We start from the raw sequence: 27318 nt of genomic DNA on the forward strand, positions 1-27318 counted from the left end.
GGCCCGATCCGCCGGCTGTGCGAGGAGTGGAGATGCAGGCCGAGTTGAGGGCGATGGCGAGCGGGAGCTGGGCCCCAGCGTTTTGGCGTCCTGGGCCTTTGAATGTTGCCATGGCTCGGAGGGCCCTGCCCTTTCTCCTGCCCTGAAGAACCAGCAACGCCCCTAGCGGCTCCGTTGGCAGTGGGGCGGCAGGGTGAATCCCAGGCTGCGGCTCGGGGATCCCCAATCCCCGGCGTTGTGGTGCCAGGCCCCTTGGGAGGGGCTCCTCGTGGGCCGACCCAGGGTTAGAGTTAGCCCCCATAAGGCCGGCAGGCCAGATCCTCTGGCTGGGCGGTGAGAGGTGGGCGGGCCGAGGTAAAGGCGCTGGGGTGCGGGATTGTGGGCCCCTGCATTTTGGGGTGGGAGGCTTCAAATGTCGCCGGTTTCTCCAGGACCCTGTCAGTTCTCCCGCCCTGAATGACTGGCGGCGCCCCTCGCGGCCCGGGTGGCAGCGTTGTGGGAGGGTGAGTCTGGCTTTGGGGCTTGGGGTTCCAGATCCCTGGCGTAGTGGCACCAAAAGCCTTGGGAGGGGCCCCTGGGGGGCCGACCTAGGGTTAGGGTTAGCCCCCAGGAGACCGTCAGGCCCAACCGCACACTGTGCGGCGAGCTGAGGTGCGGCCCGAGGTGAAGGCGCTGGGGAGCGGGAGCGTGGGCACCAGCGTTTTGGCACGGGGAGCCTTTGAAGGTCACCGGGGACTCAGAAGGCCCTGCCCTTCTCTCGCCCTCTATGACCCGCGGCGCCCCTAGCGGCCCAGGTGGGGACAGTGCGGCAGGGTGAGTCCGGCTCTGGGGCTCTGAGTCACCAATCCCCAGCATTGCAGAGCCAGGCCGCTTGGGATGTCGCCTCAGGGCCGACCTAGGGTTTTGGTTAGCTGCCAGGAGCCCGGCAGGCCCTATCCCCCGGCTCTGAAGCAAGCGGTGGGGTGGGCCTAGGTGAGGGCGCTGGCGAGCAGGATCCTGGGAGCCAACGTTTTTGCGCGGGGAGCCTTCAAAGGTCAGCGTGGGCTCGGAGGGCCCTGCCCGATCTCTTGCCCTGATTGACCGGCGGGGCCTCTAGCGGCTCGGGTGGCTGAAGGGCAGCAGGGTGAGTGCGGCACATGAGCTCGGGGTCCCCATCCCCAGCGTTGCGACGCCAGGCCCCTTGGGAAGTGCCCCTCGGTGGCCGACCTATGGTTAGGGTTAGCCTCCAGGAGCCCCGCAGGCCCGATACACCACCTGTGCGTCGAGCGGAGAGTTGGGCCGAGGTGAGGGTGCTGGTGAACATGAGCCCGGGCCCAAGCGTTTTGGTTCGGTGCGCCTCTGAAGGTCGGCAGGGGTTCGGAGGGCCCTGCCAGTTCTCCCACCCTGAATGAATGGCGGCGCCCCTAGCGGCCTGTGTGGGTTGGGGTGGCAGCGTGCATCCGGCGCTGGGGCTTGGGGGCCCCCAATCCCTGGCGTTGCGGCGCCAGGCCCCTTAGGAAGGGACCTTCAGGGGCTGTCCTAGGGTTAGGGTGAGCTCCCAGGAGGCCGGCAGGCCCGAGTCGCTGGCTCTGCGAAGAGCGGAGGTGCGGGCCGAGTTGAGGGTGATGCAGAGCGGGAGCGTGGTCCCCAGCGTTTTGGCGCCCTGGGCCTTCGACTGTTGCCATGGCTCAAAGGGCCCTGCCCGTTCTCCTGCCCTGAAGAACCAGCGGCGCCCTTAGCAGCTCCCTTGGCGGTGGAGCGGCAGGGTGAGTCCATGCTGCGGCTCTGGGATCCCCAATCCCCAGCGTTGTGGGGCCAGGCTTCTTGGGAGGGGCTCCTCGTGGGCGGACCTAGGTTTAGAGTTAGCACCCAGGAGGCCAGCAGGCCCAATCCTCTGGCTGGGCGGCGAGAGGTGGGCGGCCCGAGGTAAAGGCGCTGGCGATCGGGAGCGTGGGCCCCTGCATTTTGGCGCAGGAGGCTTCAAATATCGCCGGTTTCTCCAGGGCCCTGTCCCTTCTCCCGCCCTGAATGACGGGCGGCGCCACTAGCAGCCCGGGTGGCGACGTGGCGGCAGGGTGAGTCTGGCTCTGGGTCTTGGGGTCCCTGATCCCCAGTGTAGCGTCACCAGGACCCTTGGGAGGGGCCCCTGGGTGGCTGACCTAGGGTTAGGGTTAGCCCCCAGGAGGCCGGCAGGTGGGATCCGGCCACTGTCCGGGGAGCGGAGGGCGGGGCCGAGGTGAGGGCGTTGGGGAGCAGGAGCGTGGGCACCAGCGTTTTGGCACGGGGAGCCTTTGAAGGCCACCGGGGGCTCGGAAGGCCCTGCCCCTTCTCTCGCCCTGAATGACCCGCAGTGCTCCTAGCGGCCTGGGTGGCGGCGTTGCGGTAGGGTGAGTGTGGCTCTGGGGCTTGAGGTTCCCGATCCCCGGCGAAGCGGCACCAGGACCCTTGGGAGGGGCCCCTGGGTGGCCGACCTAGGGTTAGGGTTAGCACCCGGGAGGCCGGCAGGCGGGATCCGCCCGCTGTGCGTGGAGCGGAGGGGCGGGCCGAGGTGAGGGCGCTGGCGAGCAAGAGCCTGGGCCCAAGCGTTTTGGCACCGGGGGCCTTCGAATGTCTCCGGGGACTCGGCGGGCCCTGCCCATTCTCCTCCCTGAATGACCGGCGGCGCCCCTAGCAGCCCAGGTGGCGGCGGGGCGGCATGTAAGTCCGGGCATAGGGCTCGGGGGTCCCCAGTCCACCGCGTTGCGGCGCCAGGCCCCTTGGGAGGGGCTCCTCGGAGGCTGACCTAGGGTGAGGTTTAGCCCCTAGGATGCCTGCAGGCCCTATTCGCCAGCCGTGTGGAGACTGGAGTGGCGGACCGAGGTGAGGGCACTGGTGAGCGGGAGCGTGGGCCCGGGTGTTTTGGCGCGGGGGGCCTTTGAAGGTCGCCGTGTCTTGGAGGGCCCTGCCCGAGCTCCCGCCCTGAATGAACGGCACCACCCCAAGCCCTCGGGTGGCGGCTGGGTGGCAGGGTGAGTCCAGTGCTGAGGCTCGGGGGTCCCCAATCCCCAGCGTTGCGGCGCCAGATCCCTTGGGAGGGGCCCCTCGGGGGTCGATCTAGGGTTCCGGTTAGCCCCCAGGAGGCCGGTGGACCCGATCAGCGGCTGTGCGGCACGCGGAGGGTTGGGCCGAGGTGAGGGCGCTGGCGAGACTGAGCATGAGCCCAAGCGTTTTAGTGCGGGGGGCCTTCGAAGGTCAGTGGGGGCTCGGAGGGACCTGCCCGTTCTCCCGCTCTGAATGACCAGCGGGGCCCCTAGAGGCTCCGGTGCCTGAAGGGCAGCAGGGTGAGACCGGCACTTGGGTTGGGGTCCCCATTCCCGGCGTTGTGGCGCCGGGCCACTTGGGAAGGGCCCCTCCGTGGCCGACCTACAGTTAGGGTTAGCCCCCAGGAGGCCAGCAGGCCCGATACACCGCCTGTGCGTCGAGCGGAGAGTTGGGCCGAGGTGAGGGTGCTGGTGAACATGAGCCCGGGCCCAAGCGTTTTGGTTCGGGGCGCCTTCGAAGGTCGGCGGGGGTTCGAAGGGCCCTGCCCTTTCTCCCACCCTGAATGAATGGCGGCGCCCCTAGCGGCACGTGTGGGGCAGGGCGGCAGGGTGCATCCAGCGCTGGGGCTTGGGGGTTCCCAATCCCCGGCGTTGCGGCGCCAGGCCCCTTAGGAAGCGACCCTCGGGGCCGTCCTAGGGTTAGGGTTAGCGCCCAGGAGGCCGGCAGGCCCGATCCGCCGGCTGTGCGAGGAGTGGAGATGCAGGCCGAGTTGAGGGCGATGGCGAGCGGGAGCTGGGCCCCAGCGTTTTGGCGTCCTGGGCCTTTGAATGTTGCCATGGCTCGGAGGGCCCTGCCCTTTCTCCTGCCCTGAAGAACCAGCAACGCCCCTAGCGGCTCCGTTGGCAGTGGGGCGGCAGGGTGAATCCCAGGCTGCGGCTCGGGGATCCCCAATCCCCGGCGTTGTGGTGCCAGGCCCCTTGGGAGGGGCTCCTCGTGGGCCGACCCAGGGTTAGAGTTAGCCCCCATAAGGCCGGCAGGCCAGATCCTCTGGCTGGGCGGTGAGAGGTGGGCGGGCCGAGGTAAAGGCGCTGGGGTGCGGGATTGTGGGCCCCTGCATTTTGGGGTGGGAGGCTTCAAATGTCGCCGCTTTCTCCAGGGCCCTGTCAGTTCTCCCGCCCTGAATGACCGGCGGCGCCCCTCGCGGCCCGGGTGGCAGCGTTGTGGGAGGGTGAGTCTGGCTTTGGGGCTTGGGGTTCCAGATCCCTGGCGTAGTGGCACCAAAAGCCTTGGGAGGGGCCCCTGGGGGGCCGACCTAGGGTTAGGGTTAGCCCCCAGGAGACCGTCAGGCCCAACCGCACACTGTGCGGCGAGCTGAGGTGCGGCCCGAGGTGAAGGCGCTGGGGAGCGGGAGCGTGGGCACCAGCGTTTTGGCACGGGGAGCCTTTGAAGGTCACCGGGGACTCAGAAGGCCCTGCCCTTCTCTCGCCCTCTATGACCCGCGGCGCCCCTAGCGGCCCAGGTGGGGACAGTGCGGCAGGGTGAGTCCGGCTCTGGGGCTCTGAGTCACCAATCCCCAGCATTGCAGAGCCAGGCCGCTTGGGATGTCCCCTCAGGGCCGACCTAGGGTTTTGGTTAGCTGCCAGGAGCCCGGCAGGCCCTATCCCCCGGCTCTGAAGCAAGCGGTGGGGTGGGCCTAGGTGAGGGCGCTGGCGAGCAGGATCCTGGGAGCCAACGTTTTTGCGCGGGGAGCCTTCAAAGGTCAGCGTGGGCTCGGAGGGCCCTGCCCGATCTCTTGCCCTGATTGACCGGCGGGGCCTCTAGCGGCTCGGGTGGCTGAAGGGCAGCAGGGTGAGTGCGGCACATGAGCTCGGGGTCCCCATCCCCAGCGTTGCGACGCCAGGCCCCTTGGGAAGTGCCCCTCGGTGGCCGACCTATGGTTAGGGTTAGCCTCCAGGAGCCCCGCAGGCCCGATACACCACCTGTGCGTCGAGCGGAGAGTTGGGCCGAGGTGAGGGTGCTGGTGAACATGAGCCCGGGCCCAAGCGTTTTGGTTCGGTGCGCCTCTGAAGGTCGGCAGGGGTTCGGAGGGCCCTGCCAGTTCTCCCACCCTGAATGAATGGCGGCGCCCCTAGCGGCCTGTGTGGGTTGGGGTGGCAGCGTGCATCCGGCGCTGGGGCTTGGGGGCCCCCAATCCCTGGCGTTGCGGCGCCAGGCCCCTTAGGAAGGGACCTTCAGGGGCTGTCCTAGGGTTAGGGTGAGCTCCCAGGAGGCCGGCAGGCCCGAGTCGCTGGCTCTGCGAAGAGCGGAGGTGCGGGCCGAGTTGAGGGTGATGCAGAGCGGGAGCGTGGTCCCCAGCGTTTTGGCGCCCTGGGCCTTCGACTGTTGCCATGGCTCAAAGGGCCCTGCCCGTTCTCCTGCCCTGAAGAACCAGCGGCGCCCTTAGCAGCTCCCTTGGCGGTGGAGCGGCAGGGTGAGTCCATGCTGCGGCTCGGGGATCCCCAATCCCCAGCGTTGTGGGGCCAGGCTTCTTGGGAGGGGCTCCTCGTGGGCGGACCTAGGTTTAGAGTTAGCACCCAGGAGGCCAGCAGGCCCAATCCTCTGGCTGGGCGGCGAGAGGTGGGCGGCCCGAGGTAAAGGCGCTGGCGATCGGGAGCGTGGGCCCCTGCATTTTGGCGCAGGAGGCTTCAAATATCGCCGGTTTCTCCAGGGCCCTGTCCCTTCTCCCGCCCTGAATGACGGGCGGCGCCACTAGCAGCCCGGGTGGCGACGGGGCGGCAGGGTGAGTCTGGCTCTGGGTCTTGGGGTCCCTGATCCCCAGTGTAGCGTCACCAGGACCCTTGGGAGGGGCCCCTGGGTGGCTGACCTAGGGTTAGGGTTAGCCCCCAGGAGGCCGGCAGGTGGGATCCGGCCACTGTCCGGGGAGCGGAGGGCGGGGCCGAGGTGAGGGCGTTGGGGAGCAGGACCGTGGGCACCAGCGTTTTGGCACGGGGAGCCTTTGAAGGCCACCGGGGGCTCGGAAGGCCCTGCCCCTTCTCTCGCCCTGAATGACCCGCAGTGCTCCTAGCGGCCTGGGTGGCGGCGTTGCGGTAGGGTGAGTGTGGCTCTGGGGCTTGAGGTTCCCGATCCCCGGCGAAGCGGCACCAGGACCCTTGGGAGGGGCCCCTGGGTGGCCGACCTAGGGTTAGGGTTAGCACCCGGGAGGCCGGCAGGCGGGATCCGCCCGCTGTGCGTGGAGCGGAGGGGCGGGCCGAGGTGAGGGCGCTGGCGAGCAAGAGCCTGGGCCCAAGCGTTTTGGCACCGGGGGCCTTCGAATGTCTCCGGGGACTCGGCGGGCCCTGCCCATTCTCCTCCCTGAATGACCGGCGGCGCCCCTAGCAGCCCAGGTGGCGGCGGGGCGGCATGTAAGTCCGGGCATAGGGCTCGGGGGTCCCCAGTCCACCGCGTTGCGGCGCCAGGCCCCTTGGGAGGGGCTCCTCGGAGGCTGACCTAGGGTGAGGTTTAGCCCCTAGGATGCCTGCAGGCCCTATTCGCCAGCCGTGTGGAGACTGGAGTGGCGGACCGAGGTGAGGGCACTGGTGAGCGGGAGCGTGGGCCCGGGTGTTTTGGCGCGGGGGGCCTTTGAAGGTCGCCGTGTCTTGGAGGGCCCTGCCCGAGCTCCCGCCCTGAATGAACGGCACCACCCCAAGCCCTCGGGTGGCGGCTGGGTGGCAGGGTGAGTCCAGTGCTGAGGCTCGGGGGTCCCCAATCCCCAGCGTTGCGGCGCCAGATCCCTTGGGAGGGGCCCCTCGGGGGTCGATCTAGGGTTCCGGTTAGCCCCCAGGAGGCCGGTGGACCCGATCAGCGGCTGTGCGGCACGCGGAGGGTTGGGCCGAGGTGAGGGCGCTGGCGAGACTGAGCATGAGCCCAAGCGTTTTAGTGCGGGGGGCCTTCGAAGGTCAGTGGGGGCTCGGAGGGACCTGCCCGTTCTCCCGCTCTGAATGACCAGCGGGGCCCCTAGAGGCTCCGGTGCCTGAAGGGCAGCAGGGTGAGACCGGCACTTGGGTTGGGGTCCCCATTCCCGGCGTTGTGGCGCCGGGCCACTTGGGAAGGGCCCCTCCGTGGCCGACCTACAGTTAGGGTTAGCCCCCAGGAGGCCAGCAGGCCCGATACACCGCCTGTGCGTCGAGCGGAGAGTTGGGCCGAGGTGAGGGTGCTGGTGAACATGAGCCCGGGCCCAAGCGTTTTGGTTCGGGGCGCCTTCGAAGGTCGGCGGGGGTTCGAAGGGCCCTGCCCTTTCTCCCACCCTGAATGAATGGCGGCGCCCCTAGCGGCACGTGTGGGGCAGGGCGGCAGGGTGCATCCAGCGCTGGGGCTTGGGGGTTCCCAATCCCCGGCGTTGCGGCGCCAGGCCCCTTAGGAAGCGACCCTCGGGGCCGTCCTAGGGTTAGGGTTAGCGCCCAGGAGGCCGGCAGGCCCGATCCGCCGGCTGTGCGAGGAGTGGAGATGCAGGCCGAGTTGAGGGCGATGGCGAGCGGGAGCTGGGCCCCAGCGTTTTGGCGTCCTGGGCCTTTGAATGTTGCCATGGCTCGGAGGGCCCTGCCCTTTCTCCTGCCCTGAAGAACCAGCAACGCCCCTAGCGGCTCCGTTGGCAGTGGGGCGGCAGGGTGAATCCCAGGCTGCGGCTCGGGGATCCCCAATCCCCGGCGTTGTGGTGCCAGGCCCCTTGGGAGGGGCTCCTCGTGGGCCGACCCAGGGTTAGAGTTAGCCCCCATAAGGCCGGCAGGCCAGATCCTCTGGCTGGGCGGTGAGAGGTGGGCGGGCCGAGGTAAAGGCGCTGGGGTGCGGGATTGTGGGCCCCTGCATTTTGGGGTGGGAGGCTTCAAATGTCGCCGGTTTCTCCAGGGCCCTGTCAGTTCTCCCGCCCTGAATGACCGGCGGCGCCCCTCGCGGCCCGGGTGGCAGCGTTGTGGGAGGGTGAGTCTGGCTTTGGGGCTTGGGGTTCCAGATCCCTGGCGTAGTGGCACCAAAAGCCTTGGGAGGGGCCCCTGGGGGGCCGACCTAGGGTTAGGGTTAGCCCCCAGGAGACCGTCAGGCCCAACCGCACACTGTGCGGCGAGCTGAGGTGCGGCCCGAGGTGAAGGCGCTGGGGAGCGGGAGCGTGGGCACCAGCGTTTTGGCACGGGGAGCCTTTGAAGGTCACCGGGGACTCAGAAGGCCCTGCCCTTCTCTCGCCCTCTATGACCCGCGGCGCCCCTAGCGGCCCAGGTGGGGACAGTGCGGCAGGGTGAGTCCGGCTCTGGGGCTCTGAGTCACCAATCCCCAGCATTGCAGAGCCAGGCCGCTTGGGATGTCGCCTCAGGGCCGACCTAGGGTTTTGGTTAGCTGCCAGGAGCCCGGCAGGCCCTATCCCCCGGCTCTGAAGCAAGCGGTGGGGTGGGCCTAGGTGAGGGCGCTGGCGAGCAGGATCCTGGGAGCCAACGTTTTTGCGCGGGGAGCCTTCAAAGGTCAGCGTGGGCTCGGAGGGCCCTGCCCGATCTCTTGCCCTGATTGACCGGCGGGGCCTCTAGCGGCTCGGGTGGCTGAAGGGCAGCAGGGTGAGTGCGGCACATGAGCTCGGGGTCCCCATCCCCAGCGTTGCGACGCCAGGCCCCTTGGGAAGTGCCCCTCGGTGGCCGACCTATGGTTAGGGTTAGCCTCCAGGAGCCCCGCAGGCCCGATACACCACCTGTGCGTCGAGCGGAGAGTTGGGCCGAGGTGAGGGTGCTGGTGAACATGAGCCCGGGCCCAAGCGTTTTGGTTCGGTGCGCCTCTGAAGGTCGGCAGGGGTTCGGAGGGCCCTGCCAGTTCTCCCACCCTGAATGAATGGCGGCGCCCCTAGCGGCCTGTGTGGGTTGGGGTGGCAGCGTGCATCCGGCGCTGGGGCTTGGGGGCCCTCAATCCCTGGCGTTGCGGCGCCAGGCCCCTTAGGAAGGGACCTTCAGGGGCTGTCCTAGGGTTAGGGTGAGCTCCCAGGAGGCCGGCAGGCCCGAGTCGCTGGCTCTGCGAAGAGCGGAGGTGCGGGCCGAGTTGAGGGTGATGCAGAGCGGGAGTGTGGTCCCCAGCGTTTTGGCGCCCTGGGCCTTCGACTGTTGCCATGGCTCAAAGGGCCCTGCCCGTTCTCCTGCCCTGAAGAACCAGCGGCGCCCTTAGCAGCTCCCTTGGCGGTGGAGCGGCAGGGTGAGTCCATGCTGCGGCTCGGGGATCCCCAATCCCCAGCGTTGTGGGGCCAGGCTTCTTGGGAGGGGCTCCTCGTGGGCGGACCTAGGTTTAGAGTTAGCACCCAGGAGGCCAGCAGGCCCAATCCTCTGGCTGGGCGGCGAGAGGTGGGCGGCCCGAGGTAAAGGCGCTGGCGATCGGGAGCGTGGGCCCCTGCATTTTGGCGCAGGAGGCTTCAAATATCGCCGGTTTCTCCAGGGCCCTGTCCCTTCTCCCGCCCTGAATGACGGGCGGCGCCACTAGCAGCCCGGGTGGCGACGTGGCGGCAGGGTGAGTCTGGCTCTGGGTCTTGGGGTCCCTGATCCCCAGTGTAGCGTCACCAGGACCCTTGGGAGGGGCCCCTGGGTGGCTGACCTAGGGTTAGGGTTAGCCCCCAGGAGGCCGGCAGGTGGGATCCGGCCACTGTCCGGGGAGCGGAGGGCGGGGCCGAGGTGAGGGCGTTGGGGAGCAGGAGCGTGGGCACCAGCGTTTTGGCACGGGGAGCCTTTGAAGGCCACCGGGGGCTCGGAAGGCCCTGCCCCTTCTCTCGCCCTGAATGACCCGCAGTGCTCCTAGCGGCCTGGGTGGCGGCGTTGCGGTAGGGTGAGTGTGGCTCTGGGGCTTGAGGTTCCCGATCCCCGGCGAAGCGGCACCAGGACCCTTGGGAGGGGCCCCTGGGTGGCCGACCTAGGGTTAGGGTTAGCACCCGGGAGGCCGGCAGGCGGGATCCGCCCGCTGTGCGTGGAGCGGAGGGGCGGGCCGAGGTGAGGGCGCTGGCGAGCAAGAGCCTGGGCCCAAGCGTTTTGGCACCGGGGGCCTTCGAATGTCTCCGGGGACTCGGCGGGCCCTGCCCATTCTCCTCCCTGAATGACCGGCGGCGCCCCTAGCAGCCCAGGTGGCGGCGGGGCGGCATGTAAGTCCGGGCATAGGGCTCGGGGGTCCCCAGTCCACCGCGTTGCGGCGCCAGGCCCCTTGGGAGGGGCTCCTCGGAGGCTGACCTAGGGTGAGGTTTAGCCCCTAGGATGCCTGCAGGCCCTATTCGCCAGCCGTGTGGAGACTGGAGTGGCGGACCGAGGTGAGGGCACTGGTGAGCGGGAGCGTGGGCCCGGGTGTTTTGGCGCGGGGGGCCTTTGAAGGTCGCCGTGTCTTGGAGGGCCCTGCCCGAGCTCCCGCCCTGAATGAACGGCACCACCCCAAGCCCTCGGGTGGCGGCTGGGTGGCAGGGTGAGTCCAGTGCTGAGGCTCGGGGGTCCCCAATCCCCAGCGTTGCGGCGCCAGATCCCTTGGGAGGGGCCCCTCGGGGGTCGATCTAGGGTTCCGGTTAGCCCCCAGGAGGCCGGTGGACCCGATCAGCGGCTGTGCGGCACGCGGAGGGTTGGGCCGAGGTGAGGGCGCTGGCGAGACTGAGCATGAGCCCAAGCGTTTTAGTGCGGGGGTCCTTCGAAGGTCAGTGGGGGCTCGGAGGGACCTGCCCGTTCTCCCGCTCTGAATGACCAGCGGGGCCCCTAGAGGCTCCGGTGCCTGAAGGGCAGCAGGGTGAGACCGGCACTTGGGTTGGGGTCCCCATTCCCGGCGTTGTGGCGCCGGGCCACTTGGGAAGGGCCCCTCCGTGGCCGACCTACAGTTAGGGTTAGCCCCCAGGAGGCCAGCAGGCCCGATACACCGCCTGTGCGTCGAGCGGAGAGTTGGGCCGAGGTGAGGGTGCTGGTGAACATGAGCCCGGGCCCAAGCGTTTTGGTTCGGGGCGCCTTCGAAGGTCGGCGGGGGTTCGAAGGGCCCTGCCCTTTCTCCCACCCTGAATGAATGGCGGCGCCCCTAGCGGCACGTGTGGGGCAGGGCGGCAGGGTGCATCCAGCGCTGGGGCTTGGGGGTTCCCAATCCCCGGCGTTGCGGCGCCAGGCCCCTTAGGAAGCGACCCTCGGGGCCGTCCTAGGGTTAGGGTTAGCGCCCAGGAGGCCGGCAGGCCCGATCCGCCGGCTGTGCGAGGAGTGGAGATGCAGGCCGAGTTGAGGGCGATGGCGAGCGGGAGCTGGGCCCCAGCGTTTTGGCGTCCTGGGCCTTTGAATGTTGCCATGGCTCGGAGGGCCCTGCCCTTTCTCCTGCCCTGAAGAACCAGCAACGCCCCTAGCGGCTCCGTTGGCAGTGGGGCGGCAGGGTGAATCCCAGGCTGCGGCTCGGGGATCCCCAATCCCCGGCGTTGTGGTGCCAGGCCCCTTGGGAGGGGCTCCTCGTGGGCCGACCCAGGGTTAGAGTTAGCCCCCATAAGGCCGGCAGGCCAGATCCTCTGGCTGGGCGGTGAGAGGTGGGCGGGCCGAGGTAAAGGCGCTGGGGTGCGGGATTGTGGGCCCCTGCATTTTGGGGTGGGAGGCTTCAAATGTCGCCGGTTTCTCCAGGGCCCTGTCAGTTCTCCCGCCCTGAATGACCGGCGGCGCCCCTCGCGGCCCGGGTGGCAGCGTTGTGGGAGGGTGAGTCTGGCTTTGGGGCTTGGGGTTCCAGATCCCTGGCGTAGTGGCACCAAAAGCCTTGGGAGGGGCCCCTGGGGGGCCGACCTAGGGTTAGGGTTAGCCCCCAGGAGACCGTCAGGCCCAACCGCACACTGTGCGGCGAGCTGAGGTGCGGCCCGAGGTGAAGGCGCTGGGGAGCGGGAGCGTGGGCACCAGCGTTTTGGCACGGGGAGCCTTTGAAGGTCACCGGGGACTCAGAAGGCCCTGCCCTTCTCTCGCCCTCTATGACCCGCGGCGCCCCTAGCGGCCCAGGTGGGGACAGTGCGGCAGGGTGAGTCCGGCTCTGGGGCTCTGAGTCACCAATCCCCAGCATTGCAGAGCCAGGCCGCTTGGGATGTCGCCTCAGGGCCGACCTAGGGTTTTGGTTAGCTGCCAGGAGCCCGGCAGGCCCTATCCCCCGGCTCTGAAGCAAGCGGTGGGGTGGGCCTAGGTGAGGGCGCTGGCGAGCAGGATCCTGGGAGCCAACGTTTTTGCGCGGGGAGCCTTCAAAGGTCAGCGTGGGCTCGGAGGGCCCTGCCCGATCTCTTGCCCTGATTGACCGGCGGGGCCTCTAGCGGCTCGGGTGGCTGAAGGGCAGCAGGGTGAGTGCGGCACATGAGCTCGGGGTCCCCATCCCCAGCGTTGCGACGCCAGGCCCCTTGGGAAGTGCCCCTCGGTGGCCGACCTATGGTTAGGGTTAGCCTCCAGGAGCCCCGCAGGCCCGATACACCACCTGTGCGTCGAGCGGAGAGTTGGGCCGAGGTGAGGGTGCTGGTGAACATGAGCCCGGGCCCAAGCGTTTTGGTTCGGTGCGCCTCTGAAGGTCGGCAGGGGTTCGGAGGGCCCTGCCAGTTCTCCCACCCTGAATGAATGGCGGCGCCCCTAGCGGCCTGTGTGGGTTGGGGTGGCAGCGTGCATCCGGCGCTGGGGCTTGGGGGCCCCCAATCCCTGGCGTTGCGGCGCCAGGCCCCTTAGGAAGGGACCTTCAGGGGCTGTCCTAGGGTTAGGGTGAGCTCCCAGGAGGCCGGCAGGCCCGAGTCGCTGGCTCTGCGAAGAGCGGAGGTGCGGGCCGAGTTGAGGGTGATGCAGAGCGGGAGCGTGGTCCCCAGCGTTTTGGCGCCCTGGGCCTTCGACTGTTGCCATGGCTCAAAGGGCCCTGCCCGTTCTCCTGCCCTGAAGAACCAGCGGCGCCCTTAGCAGCTCCCTTGGCGGTGGAGCGGCAGGGTGAGTCCATGCTGCGGCTCGGGGATCCCCAATCCCCAGCGTTGTGGGGCCAGGCTTCTTGGGAGGGGCTCCTCGTGGGCGGACCTAGGTTTAGAGTTAGCACCCAGGAGGCCAGCAGGCCCAATCCTCTGGCTGGGCGGCGAGAGGTGGGCGGCCCGAGGTAAAGGCGCTGGCGATCGGGAGCGTGGGCCCCTGCATTTTGGCGCAGGAGGCTTCAAATATCGCCGGTTTCTCCAGGGCCCTGTCCCTTCTCCCGCCCTGAATGACGGGCGGCGCCACTAGCAGCCCGGGTGGCGACGTGGCGGCAGGGTGAGTCTGGCTCTGGGTCTTGGGGTCCCTGATCCCCAGTGTAGCGTCACCAGGACCCTTGGGAGGGGCCCCTGGGTGGCTGACCTAGGGTTAGGGTTAGCCCCCAGGAGGCCGGCAGGTGGGATCCGGCCACTGTCCGGGGAGCGGAGGGCGGGGCCGAGGTGAGGGCGTTGGGGAGCGGGAGCGTGGGCACCAGCGTTTTGGCACGGGGAGCCTTTGAAGGCCACCGGGGGCTCGGAAGGCCCTGCCCCTTCTCTCGCCCTGAATGACCCGCAGTGCTCCTAGCGGCCTGGGTGGCGGCGTTGCGGTAGGGTGAGTGTGGCTCTGGGGCTTGAGGTTCCCGATCCCCGGCGAAGCGGCACCAGGACCCTTGGGAGGGGCCCCTGGGTGGCCGACCTAGGGTTAGGGTTAGCACCCGGGAGGCCGGCAGGCGGGATCCGCCCGCTGTGCGTGGAGCGGAGGGGCGGGCCGAGGTGAGGGCGCTGGCGAGCAAGAGCCTGGGCCCAAGCGTTTTGGCACCGGGGGCCTTCGAATGTCTCCGGGGACTCGGCGGGCCCTGCCCATTCTCCTCCCTGAATGACCGGCGGCGCCCCTAGCAGCCCAGGTGGCGGCGGGGCGGCATGTAAGTCCGGGCATAGGGCTCGGGGGTCCCCAGTCCACCGCGTTGCGGCGCCAGGCCCCTTGGGAGGGGCTCCTCGGAGGCTGACCTAGGGTGAGGTTTAGCCCCTAGGATGCCTGCAGGCCCTATTCGCCAGCCGTGTGGAGACTGGAGTGGCGGACCGAGGTGAGGGCACTGGTGAGCGGGAGCGTGGGCCCGGGTGTTTTGGCGCGGGGGGCCTTTGAAGGTCGCCGTGTCTTGGAGGGCCCTGCCCGAGCTCCCGCCCTGAATGAACGGCACCACCCCAAGCCCTCGGGTGGCGGCTGGGTGGCAGGGTGAGTCCAGTGCTGAGGCTCGGGGGTCCCCAATCCCCAGCGTTGCGGCGCCAGATCCCTTGGGAGGGGCCCCTCGGGGGTCGATCTAGGGTTCCGGTTAGCCCCCAGGAGGCCGGTGGACCCGATCAGCGGCTGTGCGGCACGCGGAGGGTTGGGCCGAGGTGAGGGCGCTGGCGAGACTGAGCATGAGCCCAAGCGTTTTAGTGCGGGGGTCCTTCAAAGGTCAGTGGGGGCTCGGAGGGACCTGCCCGTTCTCCCGCTCTGAATGACCAGCGGGGCCCCTAGAGGCTCCGGTGCCTGAAGGGCAGCAGGGTGAGACCGGCACTTGGGTTGGGGTCCCCATTCCCGGCGTTGTGGCGCCGGGCCACTTGGGAAGGGCCCCTCCGTGGCCGACCTACAGTTAGGGTTAGCCCCCAGGAGGCCAGCAGGCCCGATACACCGCCTGTGCGTCGAGCGGAGAGTTGGGCCGAGGTGAGGGTGCTGGTGAACATGAGCCCGGGCCCAAGCGTTTTGGTTCGGGGCGCCTTCGAAGGTCGGCGGGGGTTCGAAGGGCCCTGCCCTTTCTCCCACCCTGAATGAATGGCGGCGCCCCTAGCGGCACGTGTGGGGCAGGGCGGCAGGGTGCATCCAGCGCTGGGGCTTGGGGGTTCCCAATCCCCGGCGTTGCGGCGCCAGGCCCCTTAGGAAGCGACCCTCGGGGCCGTCCTAGGGTTAGGGTTAGCGCCCAGGAGGCCGGCAGGCCCGATCCGCCGGCTGTGCGAGGAGTGGAGATGCAGGCCGAGTTGAGGGCGATGGCGAGCGGGAGCTGGGCCCCAGCGTTTTGGCGTCCTGGGCCTTTGAATGTTGCCATGGCTCGGAGGGCCCTGCCCTTTCTCCTGCCCTGAAGAACCAGCAACGCCCCTAGCGGCTCCGTTGGCAGTGGGGCGGCAGGGTGAATCCCAGGCTGCGGCTCGGGGATCCCCAATCCCCGGCGTTGTGGTGCCAGGCCCCTTGGGAGGGGCTCCTCGTGGGCCGACCCAGGGTTAGAGTTAGCCCCCATAAGGCCGGCAGGCCAGATCCTCTGGCTGGGCGGTGAGAGGTGGGCGGGCCGAGGTAAAGGCGCTGGGGTGCGGGATTGTGGGCCCCTGCATTTTGGGGTGGGAGGCTTCAAATGTCGCCGGTTTCTCCAGGGCCCTGTCAGTTCTCCCGCCCTGAATGACCGGCGGCGCCCCTCGCGGCCCGGGTGGCAGCGTTGTGGGAGGGTGAGTCTGGCTTTGGGGCTTGGGGTTCCAGATCCCTGGCGTAGTGGCACCAAAAGCCTTGGGAGGGGCCCCTGGGGGGCCGACCTAGGGTTAGGGTTAGCCCCCAGGAGACCGTCAGGCCCAACCGCACACTGTGCGGCGAGCTGAGGTGCGGCCCGAGGTGAAGGCGCTGGGGAGCGGGAGCGTGGGCACCAGCGTTTTGGCACGGGGAGCCTTTGAAGGTCACCGGGGACTCAGAAGGCCCTGCCCTTCTCTCGCCCTCTATGACCCGCGGCGCCCCTAGCGGCCCAGGTGGGGACAGTGCGGCAGGGTGAGTCCGGCTCTGGGGCTCTGAGTCACCAATCCCCAGCATTGCAGAGCCAGGCCGCTTGGGATGTCGCCTCAGGGCCGACCTAGGGTTTTGGTTAGCTGCCAGGAGCCCGGCAGGCCCTATCCCCCGGCTCTGAAGCAAGCGGTGGGGTGGGCCTAGGTGAGGGCGCTGGCGAGCAGGATCCTGGGAGCCAACGTTTTTGCGCGGGGAGCCTTCAAAGGTCAGCGTGGGCTCGGAGGGCCCTGCCCGATCTCTTGCCCTGATTGACCGGCGGGGCCTCTAGCGGCTCGGGTGGCTGAAGGGCAGCAGGGTGAGTGCGGCACATGAGCTCGGGGTCCCCATCCCCAGCGTTGCGACGCCAGGCCCCTTGGGAAGTGCCCCTCGGTGGCCGACCTATGGTTAGGGTTAGCCTCCAGGAGCCCCGCAGGCCCGATACACCACCTGTGCGTCGAGCGGAGAGTTGGGCCGAGGTGAGGGTGCTGGTGAACATGAGCCCGGGCCCAAGCGTTTTGGTTCGGTGCGCCTCTGAAGGTCGGCAGGGGTTCGGAGGGCCCTGCCAGTTCTCCCACCCTGAATGAATGGCGGCGCCCCTAGCGGCCTGTGTGGGTTGGGGTGGCAGCGTGCATCCGGCGCTGGGGCTTGGGGGCCCCCAATCCCTGGCGTTGCGGCGCCAGGCCCCTTAGGAAGGGACCTTCAGGGGCTGTCCTAGGGTTAGGGTGAGCTCCCAGGAGGCCGGCAGGCCCGAGTCGCTGGCTCTGCGAAGAGCGGAGGTGCGGGCCGAGTTGAGGGTGATGCAGAGCGGGAGCGTGGTCCCCAGCGTTTTGGCGCCCTGGGCCTTCGACTGTTGCCATGGCTCAAAGGGCCCTGCCCGTTCTCCTGCCCTGAAGAACCAGCGGCGCCCTTAGCAGCTCCCTTGGCGGTGGAGCGGCAGGGTGAGTCCATGCTGCGGCTCTGGGATCCCCAATCCCCAGCGTTGTGGGGCCAGGCTTCTTGGGAGGGGCTCCTCGTGGGCGGACCTAGGTTTAGAGTTAGCACCCAGGAGGCCAGCAGGCCCAATCCTCTGGCTGGGCGGCGAGAGGTGGGCGGCCCGAGGTAAAGGCGCTGGCGATCGGGAGCGTGGGCCCCTGCATTTTGGCGCAGGAGGCTTCAAATATCGCCGGTTTCTCCAGGGCCCTGTCCCTTCTCCCGCCCTGAATGACGGGCGGCGCCACTAGCAGCCCGGGTGGCGACGTGGCGGCAGGGTGAGTCTGGCTCTGGGTCTTGGGGTCCCTGATCCCCAGTGTAGCGTCACCAGGACCCTTGGGAGGGGCCCCTGGGTGGCTGACCTAGGGTTAGGGTTAGCCCCCAGGAGGCCGGCAGGTGGGATCCGGCCACTGTCCGGGGAGCGGAGGGCGGGGCCGAGGTGAGGGCGTTGGGGAGCAGGAGCGTGGGCACCAGCGTTTTGGCACGGGGAGCCTTTGAAGGCCACCGGGGGCTCGGAAGGCCCTGCCCCTTCTCTCGCCCTGAATGACCCGCAGTGCTCCTAGCGGCCTGGGTGGCGGCGTTGCGGTAGGGTGAGTGTGGCTCTGGGGCTTGAGGTTCCCGATCCCCGGCGAAGCGGCACCAGGACCCTTGGGAGGGGCCCCTGGGTGGCCGACCTAGGGTTAGGGTTAGCACCCGGGAGGCCGGCAGGCGGGATCCGCCCGCTGTGCGTGGAGCGGAGGGGCGGGCCGAGGTGAGGGCGCTGGCGAGCAAGAGCCTGGGCCCAAGCGTTTTGGCACCGGGGGCCTTCGAATGTCTCCGGGGACTCGGCGGGCCCTGCCCATTCTCCTCCCTGAATGACCGGCGGCGCCCCTAGCAGCCCAGGTGGCGGCGGGGCGGCATGTAAGTCCGGGCATAGGGCTCGGGGGTCCCCAGTCCACCGCGTTGCGGCGCCAGGCCCCTTGGGAGGGGCTCCTCGGAGGCTGACCTAGGGTGAGGTTTAGCCCCTAGGATGCCTGCAGGCCCTATTCGCCAGCCGTGTGGAGACTGGAGTGGCGGACCGAGGTGAGGGCACTGGTGAGCGGGAGCGTGGGCCCGGGTGTTTTGGCGCGGGGGGCCTTTGAAGGTCGCCGTGTCTTGGAGGGCCCTGCCCGAGCTCCCGCCCTGAATGAACGGCACCACCCCAAGCCCTCGGGTGGCGGCTGGGTGGCAGGGTGAGTCCAGTGCTGAGGCTCGGGGGTCCCCAATCCCCAGCGTTGCGGCGCCAGATCCCTTGGGAGGGGCCCCTCGGGGGTCGATCTAGGGTTCCGGTTAGCCCCCAGGAGGCCGGTGGACCCGATCAGCGGCTGTGCGGCACGCGGAGGGTTGGGCCGAGGTGAGGGCGCTGGCGAGACTGAGCATGAGCCCAAGCGTTTTAGTGCGGGGGTCCTTCGAAGGTCAGTGGGGGCTCGGAGGGACCTGCCCGTTCTCCCGCTCTGAATGACCAGCGGGGCCCCTAGAGGCTCCGGTGCCTGAAGGGCAGCAGGGTGAGACCGGCACTTGGGTTGGGGTCCCCATTCCCGGCGTTGTGGCGCCGGGCCACTTGGGAAGGGCCCCTCCGTGGCCGACCTACAGTTAGGGTTAGCCCCCAGGAGGCCAGCAGGCCCGATACACCGCCTGTGCGTCGAGCGGAGAGTTGGGCCGAGGTGAGGGTGCTGGTGAACATGAGCCCGGGCCCAAGCGTTTTGGTTCGGGGCGCCTTCGAAGGTCGGCGGGGGTTCGAAGGGCCCTGCCCTTTCTCCCACCCTGAATGAATGGCGGCGCCCCTAGCGGCACGTGTGGGGCAGGGCGGCAGGGTGCATCCAGCGCTGGGGCTTGGGGGTTCCCAATCCCCGGCGTTGCGGCGCCAGGCCCCTTAGGAAGCGACCCTCGGGGCCGTCCTAGGGTTAGGGTTAGCGCCCAGGAGGCCGGCAGGCCCGATCCGCCGGCTGTGCGAGGAGTGGAGATGCAGGCCGAGTTGAGGGCGATGGCGAGCGGGAGCTGGGCCCCAGCGTTTTGGCGTCCTGGGCCTTTGAATGTTGCCATGGCTCGGAGGGCCCTGCCCTTTCTCCTGCCCTGAAGAACCAGCAACGCCCCTAGCGGCTCCGTTGGCAGTGGGGCGGCAGGGTGAATCCCAGGCTGCGGCTCGGGGATCCCCAATCCCCGGCGTTGTGGTGCCAGGCCCCTTGGGAGGGGCTCCTCGTGGGCCGACCCAGGGTTAGAGTTAGCCCCCATAAGGCCGGCAGGCCAGATCCTCTGGCTGGGCGGTGAGAGGTGGGCGGGCCGAGGTAAAGGCGCTGGGGTGCGGGATTGTGGGCCCCTGCATTTTGGGGTGGGAGGCTTCAAATGTCGCCGCTTTCTCCAGGGCCCTGTCAGTTCTCCCGCCCTGAATGACCGGCGGCGCCCCTCGCGGCCCGGGTGGCAGCGTTGTGGGAGGGTGAGTCTGGCTTTGGGGCTTGGGGTTCCAGATCCCTGGCGTAGTGGCACCAAAAGCCTTGGGAGGGGCCCCTGGGGGGCCGACCTAGGGTTAGGGTTAGCCCCCAGGAGACCGTCAGGCCCAACCGCACACTGTGCGGCGAGCTGAGGTGCGGCCCGAGGTGAAGGCGCTGGGGAGCGGGAGCGTGGGCACCAGCGTTTTGGCACGGGGAGCCTTTGAAGGTCACCGGGGACTCAGAAGGCCCTGCCCTTCTCTCGCCCTCTATGACCCGCGGCGCCCCTAGCGGCCCAGGTGGGGACAGTGCGGCAGGGTGAGTCCGGCTCTGGGGCTCTGAGTCACCAATCCCCAGCATTGCAGAGCCAGGCCGCTTGGGATGTCGCCTCAGGGCCGACCTAGGGTTTTGGTTAGCTGCCAGGAGCCCGGCAGGCCCTATCCCCCGGCTCTGAAGCAAGCGGTGGGGTGGGCCTAGGTGAGGGCGCTGGCGAGCAGGATCCTGGGAGCCAACGTTTTTGCGCGGGGAGCCTTCAAAGGTCAGCGTGGGCTCGGAGGGCCCTGCCCGATCTCTTGCCCTGATTGACCGGCGGGGCCTCTAGCGGCTCGGGTGGCTGAAGGGCAGCAGGGTGAGTGCGGCACATGAGCTCGGGGTCCCCATCCCCAGCGTTGCGACGCCAGGCCCCTTGGGAAGTGCCCCTCGGTGGCCGACCTATGGTTAGGGTTAGCCTCCAGGAGCCCCGCAGGCCCGATACACCACCTGTGCGTCGAGCGGAGAGTTGGGCCGAGGTGAGGGTGCTGGTGAACATGAGCCCGGGCCCAAGCGTTTTGGTTCGGTGCGCCTCTGAAGGTCGGCAGGGGTTCGGAGGGCCCTGCCAGTTCTCCCACCCTGAATGAATGGCGGCGCCCCTAGCGGCCTGTGTGGGTTGGGGTGGCAGCGTGCATCCGGCGCTGGGGCTTGGGGGCCCCCAATCCCTGGCGTTGCGGCGCCAGGCCCCTTAGGAAGGGACCTTCAGGGGCTGTCCTAGGGTTAGGGTGAGCTCCCAGGAGGCCGGCAGGCCCGAGTCGCTGGCTCTGCGAAGAGCGGAGGTGCGGGCCGAGTTGAGGGTGATGCAGAGCGGGAGCGTGGTCCCCAGCGTTTTGGCGCCCTGGGCCTTCGACTGTTGCCATGGCTCAAAGGGCCCTGCCCGTTCTCCTGCCCTGAAGAACCAGCGGCGCCCTTAGCAGCTCCCTTGGCGGTGGAGCGGCAGGGTGAGTCCATGCTGCGGCTCGGGGATCCCCAATCCCCAGCGTTGTGGGGCCAGGCTTCTTGGGAGGGGCTCCTCGTGGGCGGACCTAGGTTTAGAGTTAGCACCCAGGAGGCCAGCAGGCCCAATCCTCTGGCTGGGCGGCGAGAGGTGGGCGGCCCGAGGTAAAGGCGCTGGCGATCGGGAGCGTGGGCCCCTGCATTTTGGCGCAGGAGGCTTCAAATATCGCCGGTTTCTCCAGGGCCCTGTCCCTTCTCCCGCCCTGAATGACGGGCGGCGCCACTAGCAGCCCGGGTGGCGACGTGGCGGCAGGGTGAGTCTGGCTCTGGGTCTTGGGGTCCCTGATCCCCAGTGTAGCGTCACCAGGACCCTTGGGAGGGGCCCCTGGGTGGCTGACCTAGGGTTAGGGTTAGCCCCCAGGAGGCCGGCAGGTGGGATCCGGCCACTGTCCGGGGAGCGGAGGGCGGGGCCGAGGTGAGGGCGTTGGGGAGCAGGAGCGTGGGCACCAGCGTTTTGGCACGGGGAGCCTTTGAAGGCCACCGGGGGCTCGGAAGGCCCTGCCCCTTCTCTCGCCCTGAATGACCCGCAGTGCTCCTAGCGGCCTGGGTGGCGGCGTTGCGGTAGGGTGAGTGTGGCTCTGGGGCTTGAGGTTCCCGATCCCCGGCGAAGCGGCACCAGGACCCTTGGGAGGGGCCCCTGGGTGGCCGACCTAGGGTTAGGGTTAGCACCCGGGAGGCCGGCAGGCGGGATCCGCCCGCTGTGCGTGGAGCGGAGGGGCGGGCCGAGGTGAGGGCGCTGGCGAGCAAGAGCCTGGGCCCAAGCGTTTTGGCACCGGGGGCCTTCGAATGTCTCCGGGGACTCGGCGGGCCCTGCCCATTCTCCTCCCTGAATGACCGGCGGCGCCCCTAGCAGCCCAGGTGGCGGCGGGGCGGCATGTAAGTCCGGGCATAGGGCTCGGGGGTCCCCAGTCCACCGCGTTGCGGCGCCAGGCCCCTTGGGAGGGGCTCCTCGGAGGCTGACCTAGGGTGAGGTTTAGCCCCTAGGATGCCTGCAGGCCCTATTCGCCAGCCGTGTGGAGACTGGAGTGGCGGACCGAGGTGAGGGCACTGGTGAGCGGGAGCGTGGGCCCGGGTGTTTTGGCGCGGGGGGCCTTTGAAGGTCGCCGTGTGTTGGAGGGCCCTGCCCGAGCTCCCGCCCTGAATGAACGGCACCACCCCAAGCCCTCGGGTGGCGGCTGGGTGGCAGGGTGAGTCCAGTGCTGAGGCTCGGGGGTCCCCAATCCCCAGCGTTGCGGCGCCAGATCCCTTGGGAGGGGCCCCTCGGGGGTCGATCTAGGGTTCCGGTTAGCCCCCAGGAGGCCGGTGGACCCGATCAGCGGCTGTGCGGCACGCGGAGGGTTGGGCCGAGGTGAGGGCGCTGGCGAGACTGAGCATGAGCCCAAGCGTTTTAGTGCGGGGGTCCTTCGAAGGTCAGTGGGGGCTCGGAGGGACCTGCCCGTTCTCCCGCTCTGAATGACCAGCGGGGCCCCTAGAGGCTCCGGTGCCTGAAGGGCAGCAGGGTGAGACCGGCACTTGGGTTGGGGTCCCCATTCCCGGCGTTGTGGCGCCGGGCCACTTGGGAAGGGCCCCTCCGTGGCCGACCTACAGTTAGGGTTAGCCCCCAGGAGGCCAGCAGGCCCGATACACCGCCTGTGCGTCGAGCGGAGAGTTGGGCCGAGGTGAGGGTGCTGGTGAACATGAGCCCGGGCCCAAGCGTTTTGGTTCGGGGCGCCTTCGAAGGTCGGCGGGGGTTCGAAGGGCCCTGCCCTTTCTCCCACCCTGAATGAATGGCCGCGCCCCTAGCGGCACGTGTGGGGCAGGGCGGCAGGGTGCATCCAGCGCTGGGGCTTGGGGGTTCCCAATCCCCGGCGTTGCGGCGCCAGGCCCCTTAGGAAGCGACCCTCGGGGCCGTCCTAGGGTTAGGGTTAGCGCCCAGGAGGCCGGCAGGCCCGATCCGCCGGCTGTGCGAGGAGTGGAGATGCAGGCCGAGTTGAGGGCGATGGCGAGCGGGAGCTGGGCCCCAGCGTTTTGGCGTCCTGGGCCTTTGAATGTTGCCATGGCTCGGAGGGCCCTGCCCTTTCTCCTGCCCTGAAGAACCAGCAACGCCCCTAGCGGCTCCGTTGGCAGTGGGGCGGCAGGGTGAATCCCAGGCTGCGGCTCGGGGATCCCCAATCCCCGGCGTTGTGGTGCCAGGCCCCTTGGGAGGGGCTCCTCGTGGGCCGACCCAGGGTTAGAGTTAGCCCCCATAAGGCCGGCAGGCCAGATCCTCTGGCTGGGCGGTGAGAGGTGGGCGGGCCGAGGTAAAGGCGCTGGGGTGCGGGATTGTGGGCCCCTGCATTTTGGGGTGGGAGGCTTCAAATGTCGCCGCTTTCTCCAGGGCCCTGTCAGTTCTCCCGCCCTGAATGACCGGCGGCGCCCCTCGCGGCCCGGGTGGCAGCGTTGTGGGAGGGTGAGTCTGGCTTTGGGGCTTGGGGTTCCAGATCCCTGGCGTAGTGGCACCAAAAGCCTTGGGAGGGGCCCCTGGGGGGCCGACCTAGGGTTAGGGTTAGCCCCCAGGAGACCGTCAGGCCCAACCGCACACTGTGCGGCGAGCTGAGGTGCGGCCCGAGGTGAAGGCGCTGGGGAGCGGGAGCGTGGGCACCAGCGTTTTGGCACGGGGAGCCTTTGAAGGTCACCGGGGACTCAGAAGGCCCTGCCCTTCTCTCGCCCTCTATGACCCGCGGCGCCCCTAGCGGCCCAGGTGGGGACAGTGCGGCAGGGTGAGTCCGGCTCTGGGGCTCTGAGTCACCAATCCCCAGCATTGCAGAGCCAGGCCGCTTGGGATGTCGCCTCAGGGCCGACCTAGGGTTTTGGTTAGCTGCCAGGAGCCCGGCAGGCCCTATCCCCCGGCTCTGAAGCAAGCGGTGGGGTGGGCCTAGGTGAGGGCGCTGGCGAGCAGGATCCTGGGAGCCAACGTTTTTGCGCGGGGAGCCTTCAAAGGTCAGCGTGGGCTCGGAGGGCCCTGCCCGATCTCTTGCCCTGATTGACCGGCGGGGCCTCTAGCGGCTCGGGTGGCTGAAGGGCAGCAGGGTGAGTGCGGCACATGAGCTCGGGGTCCCCATCCCCAGCGTTGCGACGCCAGGCCCCTTGGGAAGTGCCCCTCGGTGGCCGACCTATGGTTAGGGTTAGCCTCCAGGAGCCCCGCAGGCCCGATACACCACCTGTGCGTCGAGCGGAGAGTTGGGCCGAGGTGAGGGTGCTGGTGAACATGAGCCCGGGCCCAAGCGTTTTGGTTCGGTGCGCCTCTGAAGGTCGGCAGGGGTTCGGAGGGCCCTGCCAGTTCTCCCACCCTGAATGAATGGCGGCGCCCCTAGCGGCCTGTGTGGGTTGGGGTGGCAGCGTGCATCCGGCGCTGGGGCTTGGGGGCCCCCAATCCCTGGCGTTGCGGCGCCAGGCCCCTTAGGAAGGGACCTTCAGGGGCTGTCCTAGGGTTAGGGTGAGCTCCCAGGAGGCCGGCAGGCCCGAGTCGCTGGCTCTGCGAAGAGCGGAGGTGCGGGCCGAGTTGAGGGTGATGCAGAGCGGGAGCGTGGTCCCCAGCGTTTTGGCGCCCTGGGCCTTCGACTGTTGCCATGGCTCAAAGGGCCCTGCCCGTTCTCCTGCCCTGAAGAACCAGCGGCGCCCTTAGCAGCTCCCTTGGCGGTGGAGCGGCAGGGTGAGTCCATGCTGCGGCTCGGGGATCCCCAATCCCCAGCGTTGTGGGGCCAGGCTTCTTGGGAGGGGCTCCTCGTGGGCGGACCTAGGTTTAGAGTTAGCACCCAGGAGGCCAGCAGGCCCAATCCTCTGGCTGGGCGGCGAGAGGTGGGCGGCCCGAGGTAAAGGCGCTGGCGATCGGGAGCGTGGGCCCCTGCATTTTGGCGCAGGAGGCTTCAAATATCGCCGGTTTCTCCAGGGCCCTGTCCCTTCTCCCGCCCTGAATGACGGGCGGCGCCACTAGCAGCCCGGGTGGCGACGTGGCGGCAGGGTGAGTCTGGCTCTGGGTCTTGGGGTCCCTGATCCCCAGTGTAGCGTCACCAGGACCCTTGGGAGGGGCCCCTGGGTGGCTGACCTAGGGTTAGGGTTAGCCCCCAGGAGGCCGGCAGGTGGGATCCGGCCACTGTCCGGGGAGCGGAGGGCGGGGCCGAGGTGAGGGCGTTGGGGAGCAGGAGCGTGGGCACCAGCGTTTTGGCACGGGGAGCCTTTGAAGGCCACCGGGGGCTCGGAAGGCCCTGCCCCTTCTCTCGCCCTGAATGACCCGCAGTGCTCCTAGCGGCCTGGGTGGCGGCGTTGCGGTAGGGTGAGTGTGGCTCTGGGGCTTGAGGTTCCCGATCCCCGGCGAAGCGGCACCAGGACCCTTGGGAGGGGCCCCTGGGTGGCCGACCTAGGGTTAGGGTTAGCACCCGGGAGGCCGGCAGGCGGGATCCGCCCGCTGTGCGTGGAGCGGAGGGGCGGGCCGAGGTGAGGGCGCTGGCGAGCAAGAGCCTGGGCCCAAGCGTTTTGGCACCGGGGGCCTTCGAATGTCTCCGGGGACTCGGCGGGCCCTGCCCATTCTCCTCCCTGAATGACCGGCGGCGCCCCTAGCAGCCCAGGTGGCGGCGGGGCGGCATGTAAGTCCGGGCATAGGGCTCGGGGGTCCCCAGTCCACCGCGTTGCGGCGCCAGGCCCCTTGGGAGGGGCTCCTCGGAGGCTGACCTAGGGTGAGGTTTAGCCCCTAGGATGCCTGCAGGCCCTATTCGCCAGCCGTGTGGAGACTGGAGTGGCGGACCGAGGTGAGGGCACTGGTGAGCGGGAGCGTGGGCCCGGGTGTTTTGGCGCGGGGGGCCTTTGAAGGTCGCCGTGTGTTGGAGGGCCCTGCCCGAGCTCCCGCCCTGAATGAACGGCACCACCCCAAGCCCTCGGGTGGCGGCTGGGTGGCAGGGTGAGTCCAGTGCTGAGGCTCGGGGGTCCCCAATCCCCAGCGTTGCGGCGCCAGATCCCTTGGGAGGGGCCCCTCGGGGGTCGATCTAGGGTTCCGGTTAGCCCCCAGGAGGCCGGTGGACCCGATCAGCGGCTGTGCGGCACGCGGAGGGTTGGGCCGAGGTGAGGGCGCTGGCGAGACTGAGCATGAGCCCAAGCGTTTTAGTGCGGGGGTCCTTCGAAGGTCAGTGGGGGCTCGGAGGGACCTGCCCGTTCTCCCGCTCTGAATGACCAGCGGGGCCCCTAGAGGCTCCGGTGCCTGAAGGGCAGCAGGGTGAGACCGGCACTTGGGTTGGGGTCCCCATTCCCGGCGTTGTGGCGCCGGGCCACTTGGGAAGGGCCCCTCCGTGGCCGACCTACAGTTAGGGTTAGCCCCCAGGAGGCCAGCAGGCCCGATACACCGCCTGTGCGTCGAGCGGAGAGTTGGGCCGAGGTGAGGGTGCTGGTGAACATGAGCCCGGGCCCAAGCGTTTTGGTTCGGGGCGCCTTCGAAGGTCGGCGGGGGTTCGAAGGGCCCTGCCCTTTCTCCCACCCTGAATGAATGGCGGCGCCCCTAGCGGCACGTGTGGGGCAGGGCGGCAGGGTGCATCCAGCGCTGGGGCTTGGGGGTTCCCAATCCCCGGCGTTGCGGCGCCAGGCCCCTTAGGAAGCGACCCTCGGGGCCGTCCTAGGGTTAGGGTTAGCGCCCAGGAGGCCGGCAGGCCCGATCCGCCGGCTGTGCGAGGAGTGGAGATGCAGGCCGAGTTGAGGGCGATGGCGAGCGGGAGCTGGGCCCCAGCGTTTTGGCGTCCTGGGCCTTTGAATGTTGCCATGGCTCGGAGGGCCCTGCCCTTTCTCCTGCCCTGAAGAACCAGCAACGCCCCTAGCGGCTCCGTTGGCAGTGGGGCGGCAGGGTGAATCCCAGGCTGCGGCTCGGGGATCCCCAATCCCCGGCGTTGTGGTGCCAGGCCCCTTGGGAGGGGCTCCTCGTGGGCCGACCCAGGGTTAGAGTTAGCCCCCATAAGGCCGGCAGGCCAGATCCTCTGGCTGGGCGGTGAGAGGTGGGCGGGCCGAGGTAAAGGCGCTGGGGTGCGGGATTGTGGGCCCCTGCATTTTGGGGTGGGAGGCTTCAAATGTCGCCGCTTTCTCCAGGGCCCTGTCAGTTCTCCCGCCCTGAATGACCGGCGGCGCCCCTCGCGGCCCGGGTGGCAGCGTTGTGGGAGGGTGAGTCTGGCTTTGGGGCTTGGGGTTCCAGATCCCTGGCGTAGTGGCACCAAAAGCCTTGGGAGGGGCCCCTGGGGGGCCGACCTAGGGTTAGGGTTAGCCCCCAGGAGACCGTCAGGCCCAACCGCACACTGTGCGGCGAGCTGAGGTGCGGCCCGAGGTGAAGGCGCTGGGGAGCGGGAGCGTGGGCACCAGCGTTTTGGCACGGGGAGCCTTTGAAGGTCACCGGGGACTCAGAAGGCCCTGCCCTTCTCTCGCCCTCTATGACCCGCGGCGCCCCTAGCGGCCCAGGTGGGGACAGTGCGGCAGGGTGAGTCCGGCTCTGGGGCTCTGAGTCACCAATCCCCAGCATTGCAGAGCCAGGCCGCTTGGGATGTCGCCTCAGGGCCGACCTAGGGTTTTGGTTAGCTGCCAGGAGCCCGGCAGGCCCTATCCCCCGGCTCTGAAGCAAGCGGTGGGGTGGGCCTAGGTGAGGGCGCTGGCGAGCAGGATCCTGGGAGCCAACGTTTTTGCGCGGGGAGCCTTCAAAGGTCAGCGTGGGCTCGGAGGGCCCTGCCCGATCTCTTGCCCTGATTGACCGGCGGGGCCTCTAGCGGCTCGGGTGGCTGAAGGGCAGCAGGGTGAGTGCGGCACATGAGCTCGGGGTCCCCATCCCCAGCGTTGCGACGCCAGGCCCCTTGGGAAGTGCCCCTCGGTGGCCGACCTATGGTTAGGGTTAGCCTCCAGGAGCCCCGCAGGCC

This window comes from Ursus americanus, chromosome 12 (assembly GCF_024610735.1).
Source record: "Ursus americanus isolate L20-20 chromosome 12, mUrsAme1.1.p, whole genome shotgun sequence".
Taxonomy (NCBI): Eukaryota; Metazoa; Chordata; class Mammalia; order Carnivora; family Ursidae; genus Ursus; species Ursus americanus.